Genomic DNA, 13088 nt, shown 5'->3' with positions numbered 1-13088 from the left:
ATATATACCACAATCATCTAATACTAAAGTATTCCTAACAGCTTTTGCAGATCATTTAAATCTATATTTTTCTTACCCAAGCTCTGATATATCCAAGTTACTAAAGGCCATTGACACTTTCTCGAATATATCCAACTGTAAACTTAATTTAAATTGTTATTTTTCCCTCTAAGCCCTCCAAAACTAATGCTATTATATCCACACCTGGAGCCCTCCAAAACTAATGCTACTATAGCCACACTTGGACACAATCAAAATAAAACAATCTATTAAATATCTTGGGATTGCCTTTTGCCGAAATAAAAAGGAATTTTATCAAAATAGTATCGCTAGTAAATGGCAAAATATACAGGAGTGTAACAGGTGCAATACTCAAACTACCCTTTTTTATCCAAGGTTGCTATAATCAAGATGAATGTGCTACCTAGATTACTTGAGTGATAATGCATAATAAATGCTTTAAAAAATTACATATATTTTTAGCTAAATTTATATGGTCCCCTAAATCTAAGAATATCATACCAAAAACTATCCCAACTGAAACTTAATAGTGGACTTAATCTTTCAGATTTCAAATTGTATTTCATAATAAAAATCACAATTGGATACATATCAACATTTAACTGTGATGATAATTTTGGATCAATTTCTATTGAGGAATGGATGTGCTAATTAAAGGTTTGGTCTTGGTGTGAGAGTCGTGTTTTCTTTTATTGTATATATTAATTTTAGTTGCACTTGTGAGTTTGGGCGGCCACAGTGGTGCAGCGTTTAGCGTTGCCACCTCACAGCAACAGGTTCTCCGGTTTGATCCTCGGCTGGGGTGTCTTCTGTGCGTAGTCTTCATGTCCTCCCTGTGGTCGCGTGGGTTTCCTCCAGGTACTTGTTTCCTCCCACATCCCAAAGACATGCTGTAGGTGGATTGGATACTCTACTCTAAATTGGCCCTAGGCATGAGTGCTTGCGTGTGTGTGCCTTCAGTGGAAGGTTGGGCGCTGGGCTGGCAACTCGACACTGTAAAACTCCACTGCCGGTCATGAGTGGACACATGATCCGCTGTGGCAACCTCTAACCGGGAAAAAGCCAAAAGCCGAAGAAGAGGAGTTACACTTGTGACTTTGGCACTGGCTGCTTTAGACTTGCTGATACTAATGTTATAGATACATACATTCCAAAGCCACTAAGTCTTATGACCATTCACCCCTTGCCAGTATCCTTCATGCTGCTCATTCTTTCTCCAGCAGGGCTACACCACTCTGAAGTAAAATTGCTGATACTCTGCAGTCATCTGGGTTATGTTTGAAGGGATAGCATTCTGTCCCTTTGTGACATCCCCACTCTGGGCCAGTAATCAAGGAGCCCGAATCCTCACCACTGCCACTGGGGAGGGACGTTCACTTGGAATACAAATGGATACACTCAGTATTCCCAGATGTAGACTGTTCTGTTTAATCACAATTTCCCTTAAGAGCACACAGGAGAAACACTCAGCCCAGGGTCTGGGTTTCTATCTTTGTCTCTCCCCAGGTCTCCAGTAAGGCTCCCCACTGGCAGAGCTAAGTCCTCCACCACTCTCTCTGTGAAACCAGTGCTTTGTGTCCCTGCTGCAGGTAGCTGACACATATATGCATACACACACACACACACACACACACACACACACACACACACACACACACACACACACACACACACACACACACACACACACACACACACACACACACACACACACAATTCTGGGAAAGGCTGGCACAGATTTACCTGCTGTGCCTCCTCCTGCCCAGACTATAAGGTAGTTATTGCCACCAGGCACTACAAAGCCAGCTACCTAATGCTGTTGCAAGGGTATCCAGTTATACTGAGTGAAATTAATATTAATACAAATGGTAATGTTGACCAAACAGCAAGGCTGAATGTATACAAATACTCTCAAAACTTAAGCATTTCTTCTAAAGGGACGAAAGTTTGAATATATATAATAATAAAAGAACATGAAAGTGCTAAATATTTATTTTTTTATTTAACACTTGTTTTCCAGGATAGTCCAACTGGACAGCAAGTGTCCTTTTTCAGCAGAGTCCTCGGGGAGAAAAGCTCCGTAACAAAGTAGAAGAAAAAGCTTGCAAGTTACATCAACATAAAATACAAAGCTACAAATTGCGTAGAGATGAGAAAAAATAAGATGTGGAGATTTATTTTTTAACAGATGGATGCAACAATAGAAAGATGTAGCAGTTAGCATTGCATATTCCTGTGTTGGATGAAGGATGAAATTTTACGTACATAACAAAAAAATAATTTGCTGCAGTGCCCATTCCTGGTATGGATAAACAGATGACTTTTTGTGCAATAACCGTAATATTTACGGTGAGCAACTTAGAGGCAGTCAAGTGTTGCATAGCATAATACGTTTATATAGCAAGCCTGATAGAAAATGCACTTGTATCCTTCATGCATATCCCTATAGTTGAATGTGGCTTTATGGAGGTTTGTTGTGGTTGCATAAATGGTTGGTGTACAGATATGATTTCAGGAGACTCTCTTAATGGTCTAAGTTCAGGAGGGAGGTTGTTCCAAGTCTTGGCAATTTCATGGGCAAAGAGAGATTCCTCAGTTTTTTTCCATGAAATGGTTTCAGTTAAGGCTTTGTTGCTGGAGCGTAGTTGTCTATTAGAATAGTGGAAGTTAAGGTCGATCAGGACAGGGTTTTTTTCGGGGTAGTACAGTATTTAGTGGATTGAGTTGGTGATACTTTAGTTGGTGATACTTTAGTATGTTGGGGAATTCTAGCCAATGCAGAGTTTATAGAGCATGGCAATGGTGGGAACATGATTTGGCTTTGGTGGTCAATCTAGCGATTTTGTTATAGCAGGTGGAAAGCTTATTTAAGTCATTTTTATTTAGATTTGTTAGTGAGGGAAAAGCATCTAGAAGTGTGGATAGGGGGTGAGTTCTGGCTATTGTCTGACTGTATCGCAATTGTCTCTAGGGATAATTGCGATACAGTCAGACAATATGTTTGTGGTCTGGTACATAAACAAGCAAGGGGGACCCAGAACGTACCCCCTTTGTAGCGAGGCCGTAAGAGTTTGGCAATGGGCAGTTTCTTCCCAGTGCTTTCTAATAGCAATGCACATTCCAGGGAAGTCCAATGTGATAGCAGACAAGCTGAGCAGGGAAATTTTATTGCCTCACGAGTGGTCTGTCGATCTGAACTTAGTGGAAAGGACTTTCCGAACATGGGGTCTGCCTTGCAGCAATCTTTTCACCACTCCCATGAATGCCAAGTGCAACGACTACTTTACTCTACCCGCCCCTCCGGGGGAGACGCAGAGAGACACACATACTCACGATTGGCCCTCGGGACTTCTGTACGCCTTTCCTCCATTTCCATGCATACCGAGAGTCATTCAGAAAGCACAGTCCATGGGAAGCAGGATGATTCTTGTTGCTCCTTACTGGCCTTGTCAAGTTTGGTTCCCCCTTCCTTTGGCCTCATCTTCAAGAGAAGGCTTGGACTCTGTACCCAGATCCAGACCTGCTGACACGTCAGATGCGCTTCATTCTTCTCTCCACACCTTCAACTTGACAGCTTGGCTGCTCCACTTCCCAATTTAGTCAGGTTTCAGATTTCACTCCAACAGTTAAACATATCTTGATGTCCTCTCATAAAAGCTTTCATCAGGAAACTATATTCTAGCAAATTGAAAAGGTTTTCCCTCTGGGCTCAAAACAGAAACATTGACCCTTTTTCTGCACCTTTCCACTCCTTATCTTGGAATTCTTGGTGGAACTATTTCAACAGAGTTCAGCTGCAGCAATCATCAATACAACTCGCTGCAATTTCAAATTTCCACATTGATGATCCTACTTCAAACTTAATGTCACACAGGATGTGTAGAGCCTTCTTGAAAGGTGCCTCCTTATGAAGACCTCCCTTTAAGGAACCCCTTCCTCCTTGAGATTTAAATAACCACCTTTTGAACCTTCCTCATCTTTAGACCTCAAGTTCCTTTCCTGAAAGACTATTTTTCTGGTTGCTTATAACATCTGTTAGGGCTTGCAACTCTGATACCCTTCTATCTATCAAACTGCCATATTTGATATTTCATAAGGATAGGTTATCTTTACGAACTAATCCATCCTTTTTACCTAAAGTCTCTTCAACTAACATAAATCAATCTATTGAGCTTCCAGTGTTATTTCCTAATCACAGCAACAAGGCAGAATACAAATTACATCAACTGGACGTGCACAGACTACTCAAATTCTCTTTGCCTAGGACAAAATATTTTAGAAAATCTGACCAGTTTGTATCTTTTTTTCAGACGCAGAAAAGGGTAGCTCACTTTCAAAAACTACCCTTTCCAACAGGCTCTCAAACTGCATTACATTCATCTATATCTCAAACAGAGATTTACCATTTAAGGTTAAGGCTCATTCCACTAGAACTCTGGCTACGTCTTCTGCCTTTCAGGCCAGAATTCCTTTGGATAATATTTGTGCTGCAGCTACCTGGGCTACTCCTCATATTTATCACGCATTACAGAGTAGATTTGGCCTCCAGGGACAGGGCTTCCTTTGGGTCCACTATGCTTAAAGGTGTACTCTCGTGAGCCACCCAGGGAAAAGGTGCTAGGGGCGCTGTCCCATCATTGTAAGAATGAAGGCGAGATAGGACAACATAACATAAAGAAGTTATGTACTCACCATAACGTTCCATGTTTGTTGTCCATCTTGCCGTTCATTCTTACGAACCCTCCCTCCTCCCCCCTTCCAAAGATTCCTTGTGGAATTGGTGGATGTTTTACTCCTTTCAGGAGTTCCTTGCTTCAGTTTGTTTCTCCTATTCCATTAGGGCTAGCATATGTCTAGGACATTTCACTAAATGCACATTTCACTGAAATTCAAATCGCTGAAAGCAAAATTCACTGAGAACTCAGTTCACTGAAACACATTTCACTGAAAGTTATGTATGTCCTTTAACTCACTGTAGTGCGACCATGGAGTTAGTGTACATAGTAAGGGTGCGTGTGTGGGGGGGCACCCCCCCACATTGGGGGTGTGTAGGGGGTGTAGCCCTCCAGATATTTTAAGTATATATTATGCTCAGAAAAGAGTAATATATTGGAATTGGAAGTATCCATGTATATAGTTCAAAATATTTAAAATGTGTGTGGGGGGGCTACCCCCCCTTTGCTATATATACTAACTCCAGAGTCGCACTACAGTGAGGAAAAGGCCATATATAACTTTCATGAAATGTGTTTCAGTGAAATGAGTTTTCAGTGAATTGAGCTCTCAGTGAAAAATGCACACTAATTTGACTTTCAGTGAAATGTCCTAGACCCATCTGTGTGTGTGTGTGTGTGCATATATATATATATATATATATATATATATATATATATATATATATATATATATATATATATATATATATATATACAGTTCTTTTAGTAATAGCAGCAGACAAAATCTGGGGAGTGACACCACTGCATTATGGGATACCTACTTGCCACAAGCCAAGTTGGAGTCTTTCAGCTGTGTATTCGGTGGAGTTGGAGCCGAGGATCGGCTCTGAACTTATCATTGTAAGAATGAATGGAGAGATGGACAACAAACATGGAACGTTATGGTGAGTACATAACTTTATTATAAGCTGTGCAGCATACAGTGATTTCCTCACTACTGTAGACATGTGATGGAAAAAGGCTAGATTATTGTCTGTGTCTCTCCAAGTCTGACTACTGGGTTAACTGTAAGGGGTGTGTTGTCAGTGTGATCGTTACCAGGGGTGGGTGACTTCCCAAAGAATAGTATTATGCATTTCTTGGCATTTAGTTTAGTCCATGGCTCTGACCCCAGTTATTTGTCTGTCAGCCCTTCCTGGAGAACATTTGTCAGTGTGGGATTCAGTGACTGCTCCTAATTTGCAATCATCTACAAATATACTCAGTCAGAGACTATTGACATCGGTCTTTACTTCAAAGAAGTAAATGTCAAAAAGGAGCGGTCCAAGGACTTAATCCCGGAGGGACTCCACTTGTGACTGGCCTCCTTGTAGAGGTGGACTCCCAATTCAAACTTCCTGAGTTCTGTCTGTGAGCCAGTTGGCTATTCACTGGGTGACATACAGGTTTGTACCTAACCTCTTGAGTTTGTCAGTAATGCCAGAGTGGGGTATTGTGTCAAATGCCTTGGCCAGGTCAAACTAGGCAGTGTGAACCATTTTGCCCTCCTCCATTGCTTTGACCTTCTCAAAGAAGTCCACCAGTTTGAGTAGGCATGACCTGCCCTTGAAACTAAACTGGGTTGGGTCCATTTTCTGGACATTTACTATATCACTGCTGATCATTCCATTATAATTCTTTCCATGGCTTTGGATATAAGACTAGTAAGACTTGCGGGTCTGTAGTTTCCATTGTCTGTAGATGGCCCACCTTTTATTTAGAGGGATGACTATTGCTGCTCTCCATTCACGAGGCACAAAACCTGTTTGGAGTCTATAGTTAAAAAGCAATTCCAGAAGGTCATGTTTCATGCTATTTAGAAGGCTTCCAGGGATATCGTCTGGGTACATTGATGCAGTGTTCTTAGCCTTAGAGAGAGCTTTTAAGGACCTGTTCCCTAGTAATAGCAGGGGGAGTTATATTTGATTGCATTACCTGAGGGAAGTTTGAGGTTGAGCAAGGGGGTAAAGTTGGAGCTGTATTTATGGGCCAGTAGGTTTCCCATATCTTCTCGCTTAGTATGGGTGGCTCCATTTTCAATGATCTCTGCACACAATTGTGCATTCCCTGTGAGGTTGCAGACCTAGCTAAAGAATGCCTTGTGGTGGTTGTTGATCTGGGATGCCAAATTTACCTCAATTGCTTTGGTAGACTTTGTCTTCTGAGTATTGTTTAGTTTGAAAGTGCTTTTATCTTGCTGGGTGCTGCATCTCCTAATTTTTGCCATCATTTTTTTTTTCTTCTGTTATACAGCCTATTGATTTTGTGATTCCCCCAGTGTGGCATGTTTTTTGAGCTGGCTCTGTACTTCTTCCTGGTGGGTACAGCTGCCTCAATGCAGCTATTAACACGCTTGTACAGGGTTTCCGTGAACAGTTTTGCATAGGCAGCAGTGTTCTCAGGTCTGATGGGGGATTGAAATTTTGCCAGGTTATCAGTTAATAGGAGGAAGTTAGCCTTACCAGGTTTAGCTGGGGGTCCAGGTTTTATTTTTACTTTAAAGGAGGCCATTTTCTGGTCTGACCTTACCAACAAAGACATTACAGTAGGGGGTTTGCCACACTCTTCCATTGACCATGTCCAGTACAGTTGCACCCCTGGTTGATGTATTGACAGTCTAGTCCAGGGAGTTTGTTTACAAAATCTAGGGATCTCTGGTGCTTGTATATTTGTTGTTGCATAGGATTTCCAGTTAATAGTAGGGCAATTAAAGTTGGGTTTCCTGGGTCATAGAAGGGAACCTATAGTTTGCAAGAAAGTGGTATTGGATTTTGCCTGTGGTGAATTGAACATGGAGCAGTTGAAGTGCATTGTCCTGTTTGACCAACCTTGAGGTATATTTATTTTTTATGTAATATCGAAACATCTCCATGTTTAGTCACTGTTTGTGTAGTAGCTGGTCAAATGTGTGGAAAGCATTATAATCTTGTGCTGTTGGTGTGTGCCGTGGCTTTAAACCATGTCTCAGTGACTGCACTAGCCCATCGAAAATCAACTGCTAAGTGAAAGATTGAAGGATTGCATTATGACCTGTGAATGTAGAATACAAGGTAGAAGTAAAAAGTGAATATACAGTTAAAGTGCAAGGGCCTAAGTTATGTACAGAAGGAGTTGTACAGTATATACAGGTATAGAACAGACTTGTATCTCCTCTGCTGTTGCTATGGGCTTACATACTCGATCCGCCTATGGGCAAGATATACAGTGGTATGCCAGACTTGCCAACAGTTACTAAATAGGCATGCAGTGTGGTTACTAATCTAGTACATACCCCTCGGAAACACGTGAGGGTTGCCCAATCCTGGATCTTATGTCCATTCCTTCAGGTATGATGCCTATGCCCTTATTGTCTCTGAATGGACAATAGGAACGCCTCCTTAATTAGGCATACATTGAGGGGCGGCCTCCCTTCAGTAGCTGATCTGCTGCTGCTATGCTGTCTGATCATGTCAGTGGCACCCCCCCCCCTACAATGCTGAGTTGTTCACTTTCCTGCCACTAACTGCATTGATGTTATGGACCACTGTCTCCTAGATATGGTCCTGCAGAGGCTGGTGAAGACTGCCTCTCCCTAACAGCGGTACCCACGGATCCTAAGTTTTTGTAGCAGGATGACATTCTCATTTTTGGCTTAAGCTGACCAACCTCTGCAGTCTACCTCCAGTGGAGAATATGAGGATAACTATGTGAAGGAACACACACTAAGCTTATAGGATAGTTACAGTTGGTGTCAATAGGCTACTATTTGGTAACAATGGGTTGACATAGGTATACACATTCAGTAGAGGTACACACAGTAAGTGCCACAGATATTCTGTGCTATTGTCATTGATTGGATACCCCAGTGATATCCCATTCTGCTATTAGGGACGGGGATATTTATTTATTTGACATTTTCTGATCAGGAAAAGTCTGGCTGGGCAGAAACTCTTTGTTAGTGGAGGACCTGGGAGAAAAGCTCCAAATATATAAAAAATAAGTATGCAGAGAACAGAAGATAGCAATTACGGTTAAGATTCAGCATCAGTTAGCTGGGTAATAGCGTAATATAAAACAAGCGTTGGCAAATGCAGTTAAGTTTCAGCATCGATAAGATAAAACGAGTAGTTGGACTATACATTGAGGACTGACGAGTTTTACTTACAAATCAGCTTATAGCTACAGATAGATGAAAGGATGGTATAGAAGAGACAGAATAGGTTAAGTACAGTTTAAGAAAACTGTATGAAGTAATGGGTAAGTATTTGTAGGTTAGTAATGAGAAGGGAATACAGAGAAAATGAAGAGTTTGAATAGGAGTAGTAATGGGGTTGTGTTTAAAGTGGGAAGATAAACCGAGTAGTAACAAAAGGCATCTGTTCTAAGGTGTCTGGTATACAGATGTCCATAGAGATACACAGGTAAAATGGTTGCCTTCACTGATTGCAGTGGTTGGGGTCACCTCCGCAGTAACATGAGAATTGGGTCCCATTGTATGCTGTAGGGGTACATGTGGGCCTATGACATTTTCATCAGAGACTCACAGTACTTAAATGTATGGTTAAATTCCAAGGCAAGGGCTCTTGTGTATGTTACAACTGAGATATACTGTGTACTACAGCATACTGTGCAGCAATTCCTGGTTTAGTCCTCTTTTTTTTTTTGGTGGGTGGTCTGACATTTAGCAAGGTGGACCCTCCACTTAAGCCACAAATTAACAGGTTGTGTGAAGTATATGCAAACAAGACTAGATTGTACATATGTTTTGAATTGTTATATTTCTTTGAAACAAATGGGCGACCTAATGTGCAGTTAGGGACTACAGCATGTCACTAATAAATCTTGAATGATGGCTTGTCATGGTCTGTCTGCTTGTGATTGTTGAGCTTCTTGAATGCACCAGGCTGTGCAGCGGTTTCATCAGAATTGACATTTTTAGCATGAGTTCAAGCCACCATCTTGCTTTAAAAACATATGTGGCAATGGCTGCTGATGCTTCTGTAAGACCACTTGCCTGTTATGCAAAGGAGAATAAGATAATGCTCTACCTGTTACATAGCCAGTTCAAAGAATAGTTAATGGCACCCAGTAGAGTCTATTTCATAAGATTGATGCATGTTGTGGTCTTGCTGAGCTGCTTGGTGAGGCTATTGGCATTCCAGTGATCAGAGAGGAATGCAGGTATGGTGAGGACCTATGTTGCTACCACCCTGAAGATCTCAGTTGTGAGAAGCCGAGATTAGACAAGAAAAGGCCAGAGTGGTACAGTATTAGTATTTGCATTTGCAAGCTGAAATATATATTTTTTTCTGCCATTCAGAGCTGTGCTGTATTCCTAATAAAGGCTGCTCCTCTGACCAGTGCTAGGGCATACCAGGTGCACTGCTGTGGAGATCAGTCTCCTTGCTGCACCTCTTGCTTGTCTGTCTGTCTTTGGCATTGGTGAATGTAGTGGAGGAAAGCATGGATGTTCAGTTGTGAGTCCTTTGGCAGCTTGTGAGGCTTTAGCTGTGTTCCATGCACGTGTGGTTCTGTAGCTTGGTTGTAAAGCCATGGGCAAATTTCCATGCATCCACTTTCATGTATGTACAAGTGAGATTGTAGTTTTACAGTGAAGTGTGTTGTTGCCTATCCCTGTGTGAGATGCCTGTTTTGAGTCATGGATCCTTTAGTATGGGCAGAGTGGGAGGCAAGTCATATTGGCTGCAGCATGAGGCAGCAGAGACTTGCAGCACACCATAATGAATGTTGCACTTGCCTACTACATTGAAATAAGTTCTTGTACCAGCTGTATGACATCTTCAGTAATGCTAGTAGGCCTTGAAGCAGGGGGAGATGAAGTTGGATGAGATGTAGCCAGCCCCAGCTTTGGTATGTAAGAGGGTTGGGAGTAGTTTACCAGGGAGGGGATTCTAACCTCTCCTAGGCAAATAGTCCAGCTGGACCTTCTGCTGTTAGCCATATATGCAGAAGGAGTTGACAGAGTAATGGTCACTTGGTAGTAGCCCTCATACCCCTATGAAACACATAGGAAATGCACTTTACTCGCAGGCTTGTCTTGTAGTTTACCAAAGCAGAGTTTGGCCCTTTTACTAGTCAACCTGACTGGTTTAAACAATCTTCTTGGTAAACAGATATCACTGCCCGAAGCCCCCATGCAAGCTTACCTTATCTTATTGTGTCACAATAGCTATTTGTGTATTGTCTACTTTCCCCATCACCATCTGTCCACTCTGTCTTTCCAACCTGTCTCCTCTCTTATAGAATGTGCACATCCACTCGTTTACCTGTAGTGTTTGGAGTTTGTGTGCACCTGCAGATTACACTTTACCACCTTTCCTCTCCACTTGCCTGCCATCCTTCATATTTTCCTTTTTCACTGCTTGTATTGACAAAAATGAGGCACCTATCCACAGAAAAGTTTTCCTTTCTGCTTCCCTTCTTTGTGTGCTCTTGCTTGCTCTGAACTCCTGTTTCTTACTGTCCTATACTCACTTCTTCTCCACTTTAATGGATGCAGTAAGTATCCAGTTTGACACCAGACAGCAGTTGCTTACAAAGTGCTGTTTGGTCATTATCACTGTGCAGCTGGCACAGCCTAGTTCACAGTGTGCCAGTTTGTCCTATCTGTTGCATCGGGTAAAGCAAGATCGATGTTAGGCACCTCACTAGCAGCAGTGAGTGGCCTTGCTGTGCAGCTTACTACTTGCTCTATTCCATTTTACTAGCCAGTATAAGTATTGGAAAATGAATCTACGTGGCGAGTGATAGACTCTGCAGTGTGCTGCTGGCTGCAACACTGACAATAATGAATAGACACTAACTGAATTTGGCATATACATAGGAATATAGAATTAGTACTACCACAATAAAGAAGACTGGTGCTTATGCCAACGGTAATTAACGAAGAGTTGAATCCATTCATATATACCATATTTATACAATCCTAACCATAATTTTAATGTTTCTGTTACTACTTAACCAGAAACAGGAGTACCGTAGTCTATGTAGTACAGTATGCATATAGTAACACTTAATGTTGATATATGTTCATGGCATTCGTGTGTACGCTACTGCACAAATTTATGTGCACTCAGTGTGGTGTTCTCTTTGGTTAATGCAAGCAAATGCAAATGTACAAAGCGCAATCAGTGTGAAGTAGGCATGTGGGATATGCATTAATCACTGTACTTGTACAAAGAATATTTTCATAACTGTTCTTTATAACTCTTGTTTTCTTTTGTGAAAAAAGTGGCCAACCTAGACTTACTTAATACTAAACTAAATTACTCATTTGTTATTTAGCCTTTGAAGAGACAAAGATTGCTTGGCATTGAAGAAGTCCATTATTTGATAATGTTTTATGTAGAAGCTTTCTGTAAGTAATCCAGCACAATCTGAAAATATCTAACTCTGTTCTTTCCCTAAATTAATGTGTGCCTTTGTCAGGTTTATAAAACACTATTTATCAGATGATGTGTGAGATATTCCCCATAACCTCATCCTCTCTCGGCTCCAGATATTTCATTGTATTCTGTACCAGCGTACTTTTTGCCCCAGCGTGATATCACATCCATCGTCTCCCACTACACCCCTGCAAGAACATTGCGGAGCTCTGATCAACTTTTCCTGCTCATTCACAAACCCAAGATCAACGTAGGAAAAAACCTTTATTGCTGTCAGCTTGCTGAGAACTGGAATAAACTACCACTAGACATCCGACACATTAGACCCAAACCCCAATTCAAAAAGGCAGTAAAAACATCACTTAAGCAAAACTACCTCGGTGCTACCCCCCAACTGGCCCACTTCTTTTAGCAGTCTTATCTCTCCCCCTTTCTTCTATATCAATGCAACTCTACCTTTTTTTAATCACTCAGCACTGCAGACTATCTTTCCTACCTCACTGCCTCTAACCTATAATCTTATAAAAATCTTTTTGCTACTTAACCTCTTCTTTCTCTGCCAGTTTATTCTTTTTCTGGTATATGACTTGTCAACTGGCAAATGACTAAGCTTGTAAACCCTTACGCACTTGCACGTAACTACACTGTAACCACTTTTGTTTGCCTTGTTAAAATTATAACTGTATGTTTTTCTTATACTTTGCACTGTACCTATACATGCTGTAATGTCCTGTTAATAGATAATCTGTGTGTGTTCTTGTATTATTAACTAACTACTAAATTAACTCAATTGTATGTAATTACTGTGGAGCTGTTCTCCCCAGGTCTCCACTGAAAAAGGGCTCTGTCCCAGCTGGACCAACCCGGTCAACAAATGTCAAATAAATAAATAAATATTTAATTTACTGAATTAATGTATTGCAGAATATTGCCTCCTTATTTATTTATTTGTATGCATTATTTTCTA

General features: G+C 41.2%; 1 protein-coding gene across 1 annotated transcript in view; it reads left to right on the top strand.

Moving 5' to 3' along the window:
* Nucleotides 1-13088, top strand: part of PRXL2B (peroxiredoxin like 2B) — a 609295-nt gene that overhangs the window by 108580 nt on the left and 487627 nt on the right. The gene's annotated exons all lie outside the window — the stretch shown is intronic.

Source organism: Protopterus annectens, chromosome 2.part1 (assembly GCF_019279795.1).
Source record: "Protopterus annectens isolate FY-2018-M chromosome 2.part1, PAN1.0, whole genome shotgun sequence".
Taxonomy (NCBI): domain Eukaryota; kingdom Metazoa; phylum Chordata; order Ceratodontiformes; family Protopteridae; genus Protopterus; species Protopterus annectens.
This window is presented reverse-complemented; position numbering and strand designations above follow the sequence as displayed.